This window comes from Carettochelys insculpta, chromosome 21 (genome assembly GCF_033958435.1).
Source record: "Carettochelys insculpta isolate YL-2023 chromosome 21, ASM3395843v1, whole genome shotgun sequence".
Taxonomy (NCBI): Eukaryota; Metazoa; Chordata; order Testudines; family Carettochelyidae; genus Carettochelys; species Carettochelys insculpta.
Window position 1 is genome coordinate 130,594 of NC_134157.1, and position 14,983 is coordinate 145,576.

At 52.5% G+C, this 14,983-nt stretch overlaps 2 non-coding genes and 1 pseudogene across 2 annotated transcripts; all 3 read left to right on the top strand.

The window, feature by feature from the left end:
• The first annotated feature begins 1,974 nt into the window (after window positions 1–1,974).
• On the top strand, window positions 1,975–2,174 carry LOC142024137 (small nucleolar RNA U3; annotated as a pseudogene).
• A 3,817-nt stretch (window positions 2,175–5,991) lies between these two features.
• On the top strand, window positions 5,992–6,073 carry TRNAS-AGA (transfer RNA serine (anticodon AGA)). The gene has a single exon. It is a non-coding gene; the product is annotated as a tRNA-Ser (tRNA).
• Window positions 6,074–7,654: 1,581 nt separating this feature from the next.
• On the top strand, window positions 7,655–7,726 carry TRNAH-GUG (transfer RNA histidin (anticodon GUG)). The gene has a single exon. It is a non-coding gene; the product is annotated as a tRNA-His (tRNA).
• The last annotated feature ends 7,257 nt before the right edge of the window (window positions 7,727–14,983 follow it).

Here is a 14,983-nt window from a genome sequence, read left to right on the forward strand (position 1 = left end):
GATGCCTGATCTGGGTCCAAAAGAGCCTAAAAGATGAGTTGCCTTGATTTTAGCCAAATACGACCACCACCGCCAGCTTCGGCTAAATTGGAAACACCACCTGGGAAGTGAGACTAAGACCTTGTCTATATTACACCATTAGGTTAATGTCAGCTGCCCTGCACTGACCTAGCTGTGGAAGTGACAACGATTCCTCAGCTCTCATCCCCTATTAGCCCTCCTCTATTTGTGATACCTTGATGACATCTTTATGATTTGGACCCATGGTATAGAGACTCTAGAAGAATTCCACAGAGACTTTAACAATCTGCACCCCACCATCAACTTATGCCTCGATTACTCCACGCAAGAGATACATTTCCTGGACACTACAGTACTAATCAAGGATGGCCTGATCAGTACCACACTGTACCAGAAACCCACTGTTTGCTATACTTACCTACACGCTTCTAGCGTCCATCCTGCATACATCACGAGAGCCATTGTTTCCAGTCAAGCACTTAGATACAATTGCATTTGCTCTGATCCAACTGACAGATTCCAAAAACTACAAGATCTCTACAAAATATTCATAAACTTGAATTACCCACCAGGAGAAATAAGAAAAACAAATTGACAGGACCAGACGAATACCCACAGACCAGCAACTCCAAGAGAGGCCCAAAACAGCCAAGAACAGAACACCACTGGTCATCACCTACAGCCCCCAACTCAAACCTCTGCAATGCATAATCAAAGACGTACAACCTATCCTTAATCGGGATGCCACACTCCAGAAGGCCCTTGGTGACAGGCCTGTTCTCTTCTCCAAACAACTTCCCAACCTTACGAGGATTCTGACCAATATCTACAGTCTATCCCTCAGGAACACCAGTTCTGGGACTTTTCCTTGCAACAAACCCCACTACCAGCTTTATCCACATATCTATTCTGGAGATACCATCACTGGACCTAACCAGATTACTCACAGAATCACAGGCACATTCTCATGTTCCTCTGCTAACATCATTTATGCCATCATGTGCCAACAATGCCCGGGTGCTTTGTATGTTGGACAGACTTCAAACTCTCTGCGACAAAGAGTTAATGGGCACAAAACAGACATCAAAACACTCCTGATCCACAAACCAGTTAGTCTACATTTTAATGGAGTGGGCCATTTTGTTAATGAGTGAAGAGTTTGTGTCTTATTGAAGAAGAATTTTCAGTCTGCTTTGGAAAGAGAAACTGCTGAACTCTCTTTCATATTCTAATTCCACACAGTAACACTTGGTTTCAACCAGGATGCGAATTTTCTGGGACATTATAGGGGCTCTTTTGCATACTTGGTTTAATCTAATTCTTGACCCTCGCCCCGCCCTGTCACTCTGCTCTCTTATTTGCTCACATTGATAGTTTTTTTCTGATTTGTCAACCTTGATTACTGTTTTTGGTTCTCTGTGTCTAAAATATTGAGTCTGTTCTGGGCTGGCTCTGGTATGAAGAAGTGGGTCTGTACCACCAAAGCTCACCTCATAAATTATTTTGTTAGTCTTTAAAGTGCTACTTGACTGCTTTTTTGTTTTCATTTCAATTGGTGCCTGTTGATTTCAGTGCCTCTCTACTTTCCTTTTACATCACCTGCACAGCTGGCAAGAAGGAACTAACCTGTCAGAGTCCTCTGTGCCTGACACCTGTCACATGAGAGCCTGTAAGAAAAGTGGCAGATTGGGGAAGTAAAAGTGAGAGTGTTTGATTGACTCCAAAGGGCGCTGTATGCTAATCAGGAGGGGTGTGTCTGCAAACAGCCACATGCAACCACCTCTGATACACTGCGTCCCAAAGCGGGTAAATTGGGCTTCAGCAAAAGGGGTGGTTGGTTTTAGACTTTAGTCCCTTAGTTTGAGAAGGGTGGAAGCACCTGTTTGAAAACGTTCCCCATGGGCAGAAGCTTGTGCGTGTTCTGCTGGGTGTGCAGCTGAGGAGTATGTGATTAAGACTGTACTTTTAGAGATCATTTCTGTAGTGTGTAGTTAGAGAAGTGTATGTGGGTGTTCTTGGTCTTGCCAACCATGATGATGAGTTAAAGTGTTTTCTTCTGAGCATGAGGTAAACAAGCAGTGTTGCTGTTTGTTCTTGATGATTGTTCTTGTTTTCTCTTGGAAGCAAGAAGAAGAGAACCTAGTCTGAGTGGTTGGTTCTTATTGTAAAGTTCAAAAAAAGTTTTTAGAATGGGGAGAATTGCATTAGCTGCTTTTACATGAAATGTTCAGGAGCAGAGAGAGTAAAAATGGTGTTTAAAAGTTTCTGTTTCTTAGTTGTTAAAAGAATTTTATTCTTTTTTGATGTACACACACATTTCCTTTGTTACACTATGCTGCAATCTTCATGTGGGGACCTGGCTCTGCTTTTTTACCCTTTTCTCCGTGGCTGGCTGAGTCTACACCACAGAGTGATGTCAAAAGACAAACTTTCCAAAGCCACCTTCTGACAGATCAGCTTTTGAAAGTGAGCGTCCACACGCCCCAAGCGAAAGGAGATTGTGAGCCGCTCTTTGAAAAGACCAGGCCCTTGGTTTGCAAGGAAGCAGCCACATGTCACAGGGTGCTCTTTTGGGAGAAAAGGGCCAGAAAATGCCGTGGCTGCGCTAGCAAGGCAGATAAGCCCTTCTGGGGGCTGCAGCCTGGTGCTCCTTTAAAGGGCTCCTCCAAAACACACTCATTCTGCACATGCCAACGGCTGGCTTGCACCCAGAGCACCGAGAACTCAACTACATGGAGAAGCCACTTGGTGGCACACAATGGCCCCCAGAGACTCCCTGATGCCTGACCCATCCAGGCCATGGTCAGCCTGTAGGCACTGCTCCGAGCTGCCACCCTCCAGCAGCGAGTGATGGGACAGGCTGGTTCTGGGGGACTGGAACAACACCCGCTGGCCCCACAACTTCAGTATGACAAAGAGGCGATTTCTGGAGCTAAGTCATTGGCCCTCCCCGGCCCCCCAGCACCATGACACACAGGTGCAGCCCACACTCCCCTTGCACAAGTGGGTAGCCATTGCTACTTGGAGGCTCACTACCCTGGACAGCCACCAGTCATTTGGCCATCAATTGGGGGTGGGCACGGCCACCATTGCGGCTGTTCTGCTGGAGGTAGGGCATGCTTGGGGCACCTCCCCACCACGGGGAGGAGGGCTACCAGGCAAGGGGGACCCTCAGAGACAGGGGAGAGGGACAGGGTGGGGTGGCTGGGACCTGGTGGGGGGAGGGAAAGGGGATGCATGGAGCACCCCACCACGCACACATGGACATGTTCTCCCCACACACCATTCAGGTCTTCTGGGCAATCAAAAACAACCTTCTTTACTGGGTTGTCCGTGTCTGGGATCTGAAAGTCACCCTAATGGGGGCTGAGAAGCTGGACTTCCCCAAGTGCTTCAGAGCTCTGGATGGGACCCACATTGCTATCCAGGCCCCAGAATGCAGCACAGGAATCTTCATCAATTGCAAGGGGTACCATTTTGGGGTGCTCCAGACCTGCGTGGACACCAAGGGGCAATTTATGGCATTCTGTGTGGGTTTGTCTGGGTGAGCCAACAATGCAGGTATCTTCCAACTCATGGCTCTGCTGCAGCATGCAGGAGAAGACATCCATCCTAACCTGGGAACTACCAAATGGTGACACCACTAGCCCCCCGATATAATGCCCAATGCCATTTACCCCTTGCATGAGTGGCTGAGTTGGCCCTACATGGGACACACTGAGCCCAGCCAGGACATTTTTATTTAGTTCCTAAAGTGGGCTTGCAATATTAGGTGGCAGAAGGGCACGTTCAGGGCCCCCTCAGGATACTGGATGTCATCCCGCGCAATGTACCAGATGTCGTGGGTACATGCTGCTCCCTCCACAACATTGTGGAGGTAAAGCAAGAGCCGTTCATGCAGGGGTGGGTTTTGGGTCTGGCCACGGCTCCAAGCAGCTGGCTGCTTTCCCATGCTGTCAGGCACAGAGGGTCAGGGTGCAGGTCAGTAAGTTCCTCTGGGAGGCCTTTGTGCGGGGGCCCATGTGACCCTCCAACATACAGCCACCACCACAACTCCCTTCCCACGCACCCACCTCTCACTATCAACCCCTTCCCACACTCCCATACCCTCCTGGCCTCCCAATAGACACCAGGGACACGGGAGTGTTGCTAAAGAAAGTATTTCATGAAACTCTGGCAATGGATTCCAAACTGCATAAAGAGACCTGTAAACGATTGACAAGAGGGATGGGGGACTATAGACAATGGGGTCCTGGGGTGGGCAGTGGGGGCAATGGAACTTAGAGGAGGTCTTGGAGAGGGGGTGGGGTAACAGAACTCAGAAAGGGCTCTGGTGAGCGGGTGGGAGGCCACAGTCCATATTCTCACAAGAGCTGGGATGGAGCTGGGAACACAAGGAGGTAGGGACAAGGGAGCGGTCCAGTGGGCTCAGGCTTGGGCTCACTGGGGGCTACAGGAAGGGAGGGAGGGGATGGGGGAAGGTTGTGGGGAGCAGGGCAGCAATGTCAGTGACTGTGGGTGGAGGGGTGGGGGGAACTGTGGGACACTGTGAGGGACATGTGGAGGGAGGAGCTGCAGGGGCTGTGGGAGGGACTGGTGATGGGGTGAGAGGCTGAGCCAGGCACGTGGTCACAGCCTGTGTGAGGGTGTCCAGGCTGCCTGCCACCCAACCCCAGGCCTCCTGCTCCATCACCAGCCTCTCCTGCGTGACAGCAGTCACATCCTGCAGGGGGGTGGTGTGAGCAGTGACAGCAGCAGCTTCCTCCTCCCCACAGTGGCACCAGCACATGCCCCAGCACTGGCCCCATGTGGGCGCTCTTAGGGTTGAAGTTCCAGCCCCCTTGCCCTCTGGTGTGGGCCTTTCTGGCTTGTGTACAGGCCTTGTCTGGCCCCTGGATGGTGCAGCTCTGGAGACAGAAGGGGACCCAGGGAAAGGCCATCAGTACCATGACCTGGCCCTGGGGGCTGTGTGCCCCACTCTGCCTTGTCCCCCCATCTGGCCCAGGGTCCCTGAGGGATCTGTGTGGCTGGGGGGTCCCTGCGTGGGTGGGACATATGCGGTGTAGGTCAGCCTCCGTCCCTGGGCATGCAGCCTGTGGTGCTGTCCACAGGGGCAGGTGCTGAGTGTTGCATGAGGCCCACATTGAGGCTCAGGGAGTACAGCCATGTGGGGTGCATCCAGACTGGAGCTGGTGGCTGTGTGAGTGGGCCACTGCTGGCCTCCCCTCCCCTTGTGCCAGGCGTCCAACATGCACGAAACTGACCTTGGTGTCCCTAGAGGAACTCAGGGGAGGCCCAGGTGGAGGGGGCCCAGATGGAGACCTCTGAGGACACAGAGATGATGAGGGCCCCATTGCTGGAACCCCTGTCATGGCTCTGGGCTTCTGTTCCTGTGCCTGTTGGGTGGGAGCTGCTGCCTGATACTGGTCCTGACACCTCCTGACACCCCCTGGCAAGCGCCATCTGACCTGGTGGTGTGTAGGACATGGGTGGTCAGTGCTGCCCCCTTGGGTCCCAGGCAGCCATTGAGCTCCTGGAAGTGGGGCAGGTAGCGGCCACTGCCCCTCGAGTGGCTGGCCTCATCCTGGGCCTGGCAGTTGGCCTGCCACAGTTCCTTCACTTTTCTCCCCAGGAGTTCAGCTGTTCAGGTGGGGTGACCCTCGCAGCTCAGGCCAGAGAACAGGTGGCTGAAGGCTGCAGCATCCTGGCACCAGCCAGTCATGTGGAGCAGCAGCTCCTCATTCCCCAGAGTGTCAGAAGTCCTTACACTCAGTCTCATTCCAGGAGGGGCCCTCGTGTGCGTCCCCTGGCTGGGCTCCTGACACACCTCAGACGGCTTGAAGGTGGCCGGGGCTGAAGAAAGGGGAGGGCAGTAAACCCCACCAGCTGTCTGGCAGTGTTCCTTACCAGCCTTGGCCCACCGAGCATTCACCAGGGTCTCTGGCCTGAGGGGGAAGAACTGATTTCACAGCTGTGATGGTCAAGTGGTTAAGGTGTTGGACTAGAAATCCAATAGGGTTTCCCTGTGCAGGTTCAAATCTTGCTCACAGCAAGGGCTCTGTTTTAGCCACATCCTGGAACCAGGACACTACAGCAGCCCACACCCTGAGACACTGCCCAGGGGCTGTCTGTGACCAGTGTGTGGAAGAGGCCAGGGCAGTCTGTGCCTGGGGGGAAATGCTGACCCTGGGGTGTGGTCACTGCTCTGGCTGCTGCTGGGCCCAGCCTGTCTCCTATGTCAGCCCGACAGTGCTACACTCACCTGTGTAATGCCCTGGCAAGGAGTGGGCAGCCCTGGTTCAGCTGCAGCCAGTGATAGGGCAGCTGCCTCGAAGGGAAGGGCCTGTTCCCAAGGCTGGCTCAGGGGCTCTGGTCTCTCCCAGCTCCTGAGCTGTGCAGTATACAGCTGGGAAAGGGGCAGACACTTGCCCAAGGGGGAATGAAAGTCACAATCTCCTCTCTGCCCCAACAGCAATAGACTGATCTACACAAACAGACACAGGCCAGCATCCCTTCCTATGGTTCTCCCACAGGTTGTGGGGACCAGCTTAGTGCAGGGCCAAAAAGGGGGCACAGCATATAAACTGTCATCACCCCTGTTCTAGGGGCAGCCGCCACAGCTGGGAGACCCCAGCTCCTCTGCTCTCTGGGGCAGAGTCAGTGATGCTCCTTTGCATACCCACAATGCATTGCGTGGTGTGTCCAGAGTCCCTCATCCACGCGCTGCCTTTGCTCCTGGAGCCTCTGGTTCTGGGGCTGAAATTCGGCTGGAAGCACCTCTGGGCAATGGGCTGCACAAAGGGGAGGCTTTGTGGGTTGTCTGTGTCATCACTGTGATGTGAGACGAACTTGCTTTCCCCCCGCTCCAGCTCCTTCAGCCGGTTTGCTGTGTAATATGTTCTTTTTTTGTATAATTTTTATTTGTTTGTGTAAAAAGCTGTCTATGCAGGAAAATGTGAGAGTTTTTATCCAGTTTGTGATTGATGTGTGTTAATAGCTTGAGTTTTATGTGTCTTTTCTTGAATGTTTTTTGTTGCTTAACACCTTTTTTTTTCAAATGTACTTGCTGTGCTTTGTGGATGATTCTGTGATTTTGTAAAACTTTTTGTGTGTTGTATAATTTTTGCCTTTTTAAGCTGTGGGTCACTGTATTCTGGAGGAGCAGGGAGGATAGGAAGTAGGCTGAGGGCTCTATTTGCGTCAAAGGAGACACATTGTAAAAAGCCAGAGGGTTCTCTATTTCCAGGAGAATGAGGCACTTTCTAGCACAGAGAACGCGTGTTATGTAGAAGTGCAGCAAAAGACAGAACCATCTGCTCCCCACCTGAGGCAACTCCCCCAGCCTTTTCCAATGTGGGCGTCTTTAACATTGTACATTCCTCTAATGCTGCCCTGAAGGCGCTTGTATCGAGGGCCAAAAGGAAAAGACCCTTTTACCAGCAGAAGTTGGATGAGCATCAGGCTCTTTATCTGGCAGTGTCGGGCTCAAGTCCTTCTCTGGGCAGCTGGCTGTTAATTTGCTTTGTGCCCTGGAGCCCAAAGAGTCCTGCCTGCAGCTGGAGCAGTGGCCCAGGTCCCAGACTGTGGGGTGATGCCCTAGAAAGGAAAGCTCACTAGAAAGCTTCCCTAGATGGCCATGATCGTACAGTGGTTAGTACTCTGCACTGTGGCTGCAGAAACCTTGGTTCAAATCCAAGTCATGGCAGTAATAGCCCAGCACAGGGCTGGTACTGCTTTTATTTTCCCCAAAAGGGTGGTGAAGCACTGCAATGCGTTACCTGAAGAGATGGTGAAATCTCCATCCCTGGAGGTTTTTAAGCCCTGGCTTGACAAAGCCCTGGCTGGGATGATTTAGTTGGGGTTGCTCCTGCTTTGGGGAGGAGGCTAGACTCAATGATCTCCTGAGGTCCCTTCCAGCCCCAGCATTCTGTGGTTCTAAGCCCATAGCCACAGGAATGGGCCTGGAAAACACAGGGTCTGTCTGGTGGAAGCTTTGTGGGGCCAGATGCTGAGAAAGCCCCGGGCAGACATAGGGAGTCCTGGGAGACACAGGATCTCCAGAGAAGCAATAAGGACACAGTCCATGCTGCCAGCTGAGGGTGAGAAGTGTCCAGAGGGCAATGCCAGCCAGCCCCAAAGGGTGAGGGGCAGGTGGGGAGGGCTGGAGCCATTGTTCAGAGCTCTGCTTCCTGCAGTGTGAGTTCAATGTCAGAGGCACCTCCTGGGGCTGCCTTACTGAGGCACAGCCCTAAAGCTCTCTGAGCTGCTTCCCTCTCCTGTCCTGCACGAGAGTGAGTGGGGTGACTGGCGCCTGGTGAAGCCAGGTCTTTGGCCCAGCCAGATGGATGGCTCAGGTGATCGTTTGGTGCGCTGGAACTTGGCAGTGTGTCCAGAGATCCCTGGAGTCCTGATGCTGGTGTGATCTTCTGAGCCTGGGGCAGCCCTCCCTGGAAATGCCGTGTCTCTCCTGCTGAAGGCTCTGGTGCAGAGAGAAGTGATGTAAACTCCCCACTCGCATGTACACAGTGCTCTTCTGACCCCATTAGGCCCCCTGCCGCCCACCCCTGCAGTGTGGGAAACAAAAGTTTATGAGCAAGAGAAAACAAATGAACAGGACGGGAGGTGTTGCATGGCGTGTCACAGGCATACAAAGCCTTCAGAAGCCTTCTTCCACGCCGTGCTGGGGAGTTTGCAGGCCTGATATTCCCTCTACAACACACCCCCAGCTGGGGCAGGTCATTCAGTGCTTTTCTCAGAGCTCTGCTTGTAGAAAGGTGACCCCAGAGGGGAGGAGCAGGAACCTGGGAAAGGTGCAGCCTCCCTCTGACCTTCCTGGTGCCATGTGGCTTGTGTTTCCTCTGTCCCAGCCACAAGCTGCCCAGCATGTAGCCTGGAAGCCTCAGGGTTATGTGCATGGGCATGGCCAAACTGACCTGCTGAGCCTTCAGCTGGGCCAGCAGCAGCGACCACACCACAGTCTCCCCAGCCCTCTTACACACACTGGTCACAGACAGCCCCTGGGCAGTGTCTCAGGGTGTGTGCTGCTGTCTTGTCCTGGTTCCAGGATGTGACTAAAACACAGCCCTTGCTGTGAACAGGATTAGAACCTGCACAGGAAAACCCTATTGGATTTCAAGTCCATCCCCTTAACCACTCAGCCATCACAGCTGCAAGGCTGTTTTTTCCTGAAGGCCAGAGACCCTGGTGAATGCTCGGTGGGGGAGAAGGAGGTACACTGGCCCTGGGGCAACTTGTCACTTGATAGCTGTGTTTTGAGCACACTGCTGTACGCCGGTGAAACATGGACTTTGCACTCAAAACAAGAGCAGCGGCTCAACACATTCCACATGCGCTGCCTTAGGCGCATACTCGGTATCTCATGGCAGGACAAGGTCCCCAGTAGCGCAGTGCTTGAGAGGGCAGGCACCGCCTCCGTGGACACCCTTCTCAAATAGAGGTGTATGGGCTGGCTGGGCCATGTCTCACACATGACGGATGGCCGAATACCGAAGGACCTTCTCTTCGGCCAACTGGCGTCTGGAAAGAGGCCGAAAGGGCGACCTAAATTGCGCTACAAGGACACGTGCAAGTGTGACCTCAGTGCTCTCTCTATCAGTGTGAACACCTGGCATTCGCTCGCCTCAGACACACATGTCTGGAAACAGGGAGTGAAGGAAGCTCTTGTTATGTATGAAACTACCTTGGTGAAGGAAGCGGAAGTCAGGAGACCCCTCAGAGAGGTCCATGCCCGTGATACCAGAGCGACGTTTGCCTCCTGCTGCTCACAGTGCGGAAAGGACTGCCACTCCCGCATTGGATTGCACAGCCACAGAAGACACTGCTCGAATCAGTCCAGCTGGGGTGCAAACCCATGATCCCTCGGGATCAAAGGATGCCTACAACTAATGAAAAAAGAGCCGGGGTGGGGTGGAAACCACATGCTCAGTAATTCATATTTCTGCATGTTGCCCTTTTAGCCCCCCTCTCCCCCCAGCCCCCCAAAGAGGGCCTGGTGGTGTAGTGGTTAGCATGGCTGCTTCCCATGCAGTTGGCCTGGGTTCAATTCCTAACTAGCACAGCTTTGCTCCTTACTTCCTCTTCCCCCAGCAAGTGCTCTGTTGGAATTGGAGAGCAGGGATGATTTGCTCCTTGGTGAGATGGGGGGTGTTGGAGTTTTAACCTGTGGTGGTTGGTGTGAGCTAAGATCTGTTGGCCAAAGCTTTCAGACAGCTTAAGTGCAACCCCTTACTGTGGTCAAAGGCGCCCAGAACAAGGGGAGAGCAAAGCAGCTGGTCACCAGGAGCTTCAGGTTTCTCCAAACAGACCTACCCACAGGGAAATGAGAAGTGGGAGGAGAAGAGTGAAGTCAAGCTGCCTCCTGGGTGCTGAGGTAACTCAAGGCCTCCTGGGGCTGCTCTGCTCCAGTGGAGTAGTGGTAGAAATGCCGTCACCACCAGGCTGTGGGTGTTTGCCGGCTTCTCAAGAAAACTGGCAGCAGAAAAATCCTGAATATTTAATACCCAGCCAGGAGTTCCCCTCTTTCTGTTCTTTCCAAATACCTACAGAGAGCCTCTGGTGCCCTTTCATGTGAGAACAATCTCGTGACTGATGCTCACCTGCCCCGACTGCCCTGGCTAGACAAGTGTCAGGTGTGAAGAATCAGAACTCTCCAAGCAGAAATCTCCATCCAGCCCTTCAACACACACCATCCCCTCCCCCTTCTCACTAACACTTTTCCCATCACATTTTTGACCCTCCATCTATTGTCCTTGTGTACGTGAGGAACAGGAACTCTGAGCTCCCCATTTCCTTACCGTCCCCTGGATATACGTAATTCATGTCTAGGTCCAGTGCACAGATGGAGCTGATGTGGAAAGACATGAGACATAAGAACGGCCATACTGGGTCAGACCAAAGGTCCCTCTAACCCAGTGTCCTGTCTGCTGACAGTAGCCAATGCCAGGTGCCCCAGAGGTGCTGAGGGGGACAGTCAGCTGGGGAAGGGTTATTTTTTCTCCTCTCTGGGCAGGTGTGGATAGAACTGAAGAGAAGAAAATCCTCTTCCACTCTCTGAGGATGATGGAAACACCAATTTCTCCTCTCTTCACTTCTACGAGAGCTGAGGACAAGAAAAGACTTTTCCTGCCTTAGGCCAGGATGTCAAAGGAAACAGAGCGAGAGAGAGAGCAGAGCCCTGGCTGAGTGTGTCTTGGGGTCATGACTACAGCTATTTTGAATATTTCAAAAAGCTCTTTTGACATAGGGACTGTGTAGAGAGGGAATAGCACCTCGTTCAAAATAAGCCATAGTCCTTCCAATGACTGTATTCAGAATAGGCTTCGGTGTCTGCAGCTGCTGTATGTCAAAATAGCTGAGCCATATTTTGAAATCCATATTATGTGTAGTAACAGAGAGTAAGCCAAGCTAGTCTATACACTATCAAAACAAAAAGCAGTCAAGTAGCACTTTAAACTATTTTGCTAGTTTTTAAAGTGCTACTTGAATGCTTTTTGTTTTGACATTGTGTGTAGCTGTGCTATGTTGGACTCGGCTATTCTGGAATACCTCTTCTGGAATACCTCTCTCAGGAATAATGCTGCTGTGCAGACATAGCCTTTGGCTGTGTCGACACATGCCGCTTCTTCTGGAAGCCTCAGGCTAATGAGTTATCTGGAAAATGCTAATGAGGCACGGATGCAAATTTTCCACACCTCATTAGCATATCAGCACATGGTTCAGAGTCCAGAAGAAGCTCTTCCTGACTCCGAAGTACATGTGCAGACGTGTGGCCTGCGGGGATCTTCTGGAAGGAAACCCACCTGTGCCCCAAACTCCCTCACCAGTGCCCCCAGAGCCCTGAAGTCGCTCTTGACCTGCTCAGCATCACACTTTGCCGTATCATTAGTGCCCACATGGATAAGAAGCAAAGCATAGTAGTTAGAGGGACGGATAATCCTCGCCAACACCTCTGTAATGTCTTGGATACGGGCCCCCGGCAGGCAGCACACCTCCCGAGATGAACTGTCAGGGCGACAGATGGGCACCTCCTTCCCCCTTAGAAGAGAGTCCCTGAGCACCACTAATCTGCACTTCCTCCTCTCAGGGGTGGCAGCAGACTTCCCAGCCGTCGGGGCACGAGGCTTCTCCTCTGCTGTGTGGGGCGATTCTTTGTCTCCTGTATCAAGTACAGCGCGTAACGGTTTCCTAGTACCACGGTGGGAGGGTTCGGAGCAGGGGTGGAACACTGCCTGCTGCCAGCAGTAACCAGCTGCCAGTGTCCCCCCGATCTGTGTTCTCCTCCACCAGTGGTTTATCAGCCGTCCTGTGTCCTGGGACAGTGACCTCAGCTGTCTCCACACGAATACTATCCAGGAACTGCTCGTGGAGTCGGGTACTCCTCAACCTGGCCACCTCCTCCTGTAGCTATCCCACCTGCCCCCTGAGAGATTCCACCAGCAGGCACCTTTCACACTGGATGGTGCCCCCAGCCTGGGTATCAGTGAGTGGGAATTGCAAGCCACAGTCCCTGCAAAGCCGCACCAGCATCTGGGCAGAGGCATCCATGGCCAGGCAGTCTGTCTGGCTACAGGCGCAGGTGGAGGAGACAGGAGTCGTGTTCGCACAGGTGTTGGGGGTCTTCCTAACCATCGTAGGCCTCCCTCTGTCACATTCCCTCTTCAAGTCCCCGTCTGCAGCTCCCTGTCCGTGTCTCTCCCCTGGTCGCCCTTGCCTCTGACTTTCAAAGCCGACTGGCCTGCGTCAGGCCCTCCCCCCTGGGAGTCACACAGGGAAAGGCTGATGAAGGCAATCAAGGGAACAAAGGTGAGGCAGGCATCCCACCTGCCTCAGAAACTGAAACTGAAACTCACACACCTGAAATCAAAATGGCAGTTCAGATTCAAACAGTTAAGCACACGCACTCACTCACTCACTCACTCACCCGCCCCAAAAGCCAGCGCTCTCACCTGGTAGCTTCTGCAGCGGCAGGATCACTTGCTCTGCCTCTGAAACTCCCGTCTGCAGTGCCCTGTCCACTTCGCCATGAAGTCTAGCCCCAAGCTAAGACTCCTTTCTGCAGCCCTATTGGCAGCGTCCCAGAGCTGTTGATTGACTGGCTGACCCTGCTTTAGGCAGCGGCAGAAACAAAAAGTTGTGTCAACAACCAGAGCGAACTTGCAAATGTTACAGCTTCTTACCAAGGGCGCTGATGAGCTCTGTCCCTGAACAACTTGCAGCAGAAAGAAGAACCAGGCAGAAGTTCTCTGTCTGAGCTGGAGTTCACAGATGCAGTGGATGCCTGTTTCCCTCCCATGCGACTCAGCACGTACAGTTACAGTCCCCTCGAACTGGCACACCAATGTGAATCTGATAAACTCTTGCTCGAGCTGGAGCTGCTGAGCTGTCAGCCGGCACTTTAATGGAGTGGGCCATTTTGTTAATGACCATTTGCATGGCCATTTCAAAGTGTTTGGCTTGTGCAGACGTAGCCTTAGAAAGACGTAGTTTTCACAGCTCAGAAGAGAAAAATTGTTCTCTATTGTTGAAATATATCGTAAACCTTCCCACAGAGCTGTCACTAAAAGCAGTGGGAGTACATCTGGGTAAACGTGTGAGTGTAGGAGGCTCTGAGTGTGTGTGGTCGTAGAATCAGAGAATCGTAGAACAAAAGAGCTGGAAGAGACCTAAAAAAATCATCGAGTCCAGCCCCCTGCCCGAGGCAGGACCAAACCCATCAGATCAGCCCTGCCAGGGCTTTGTCAAGGCGAGACTTAAACACCTGCAGGGATGGAGACTCCACGACTTCCCTGGGGAGACCATTCCAATGCTTTACCACCCTCTGAGTGGAAAAGTTTTTCCTAATGTTCTACCTGGACCTTTCCAACCGCAACTTGAGTCCATTGTTCTGTGTTCTGCCATCCGTGACCACTGTGAACAGCCTCTCTCCAGCCTCTTTGCAACCTCCCATCAGTAACTTGAAGGCTCTTTTCAAGTCCCCCCTCGGTCTTCTCTTCTGCAAACTAAACAGTCCCAATTCCCTCAACCTTTCTTCAAAAGTCATTTGCTCCAGCCCCCGAATTATTTTGGTCACCCTCCGCTGGACCCTCTCCAGTGTATTCACATCCTTCCTGTAAAAGGGGGCCCAGAACTGGACACAGTCCTCCAGATGCGGCCTCACCAAAGCCGAATAAAGAGGAACAATCGCTTCTCTGGATCTACTGGCAACGCTCCTCTTGATGCAACCTAACATGCTATTAGCTTTCTTGGCTACAAGGACACACTGTTGACTCTTGTCCAGCATCTCGTCCACTCCAACTCCCAGATCCTTTTCGGCTGTTATTCCCCACTATCCCTCAAGTGTTAAAGTTTCATGAAAGGGAAAAAAAAAAACCAATGAGGAAGAAAGCAGAGCAGGTGAGGGTTGGACATCCCTGGACCCAGCCTCCCAGAGCTATCAGCCCTCACTGCACAGCACTCCTTACTCAGGTAGGAGCGGCAGGATCACTCTCCCAAGGGCACCAGCACTCCACAGCAGCTCCATTGGCTTTCTCTGCTTCTCATTTCCTTGCCAGGTCTCCTGGCCTCAAGAACTCCCTCTCTAGGAAGCGAGAAAGTTATAGAAACAGGAATCCACCACCAAAGCCAAACAAACACAGCCACACTTTAGCAGAGACTTGTGGGGCATCCAAGAAATCCCATTCAGCCTGGTTCAAATGCCGCTGGCTATGTCTGTACGACAAAATTAGGTTGAACAAGTTTGTCGTGGCTGATTTTAGGAAGAGGGAGGCCAACGTTGCTGAAGAGAGAGACATTTGCAGGCTGACAATTCTGGGCTCCTGGGAAAGGAAAACCAGCAGTGGGAGAATATGGACATGGAACCGACTCTCGACTCACCTGAAAGGGGAGGAGGTACCGCTTGAGCTAACCCCCCACATATGCAAGCTGTTTGAGGCACCAGCCAGGG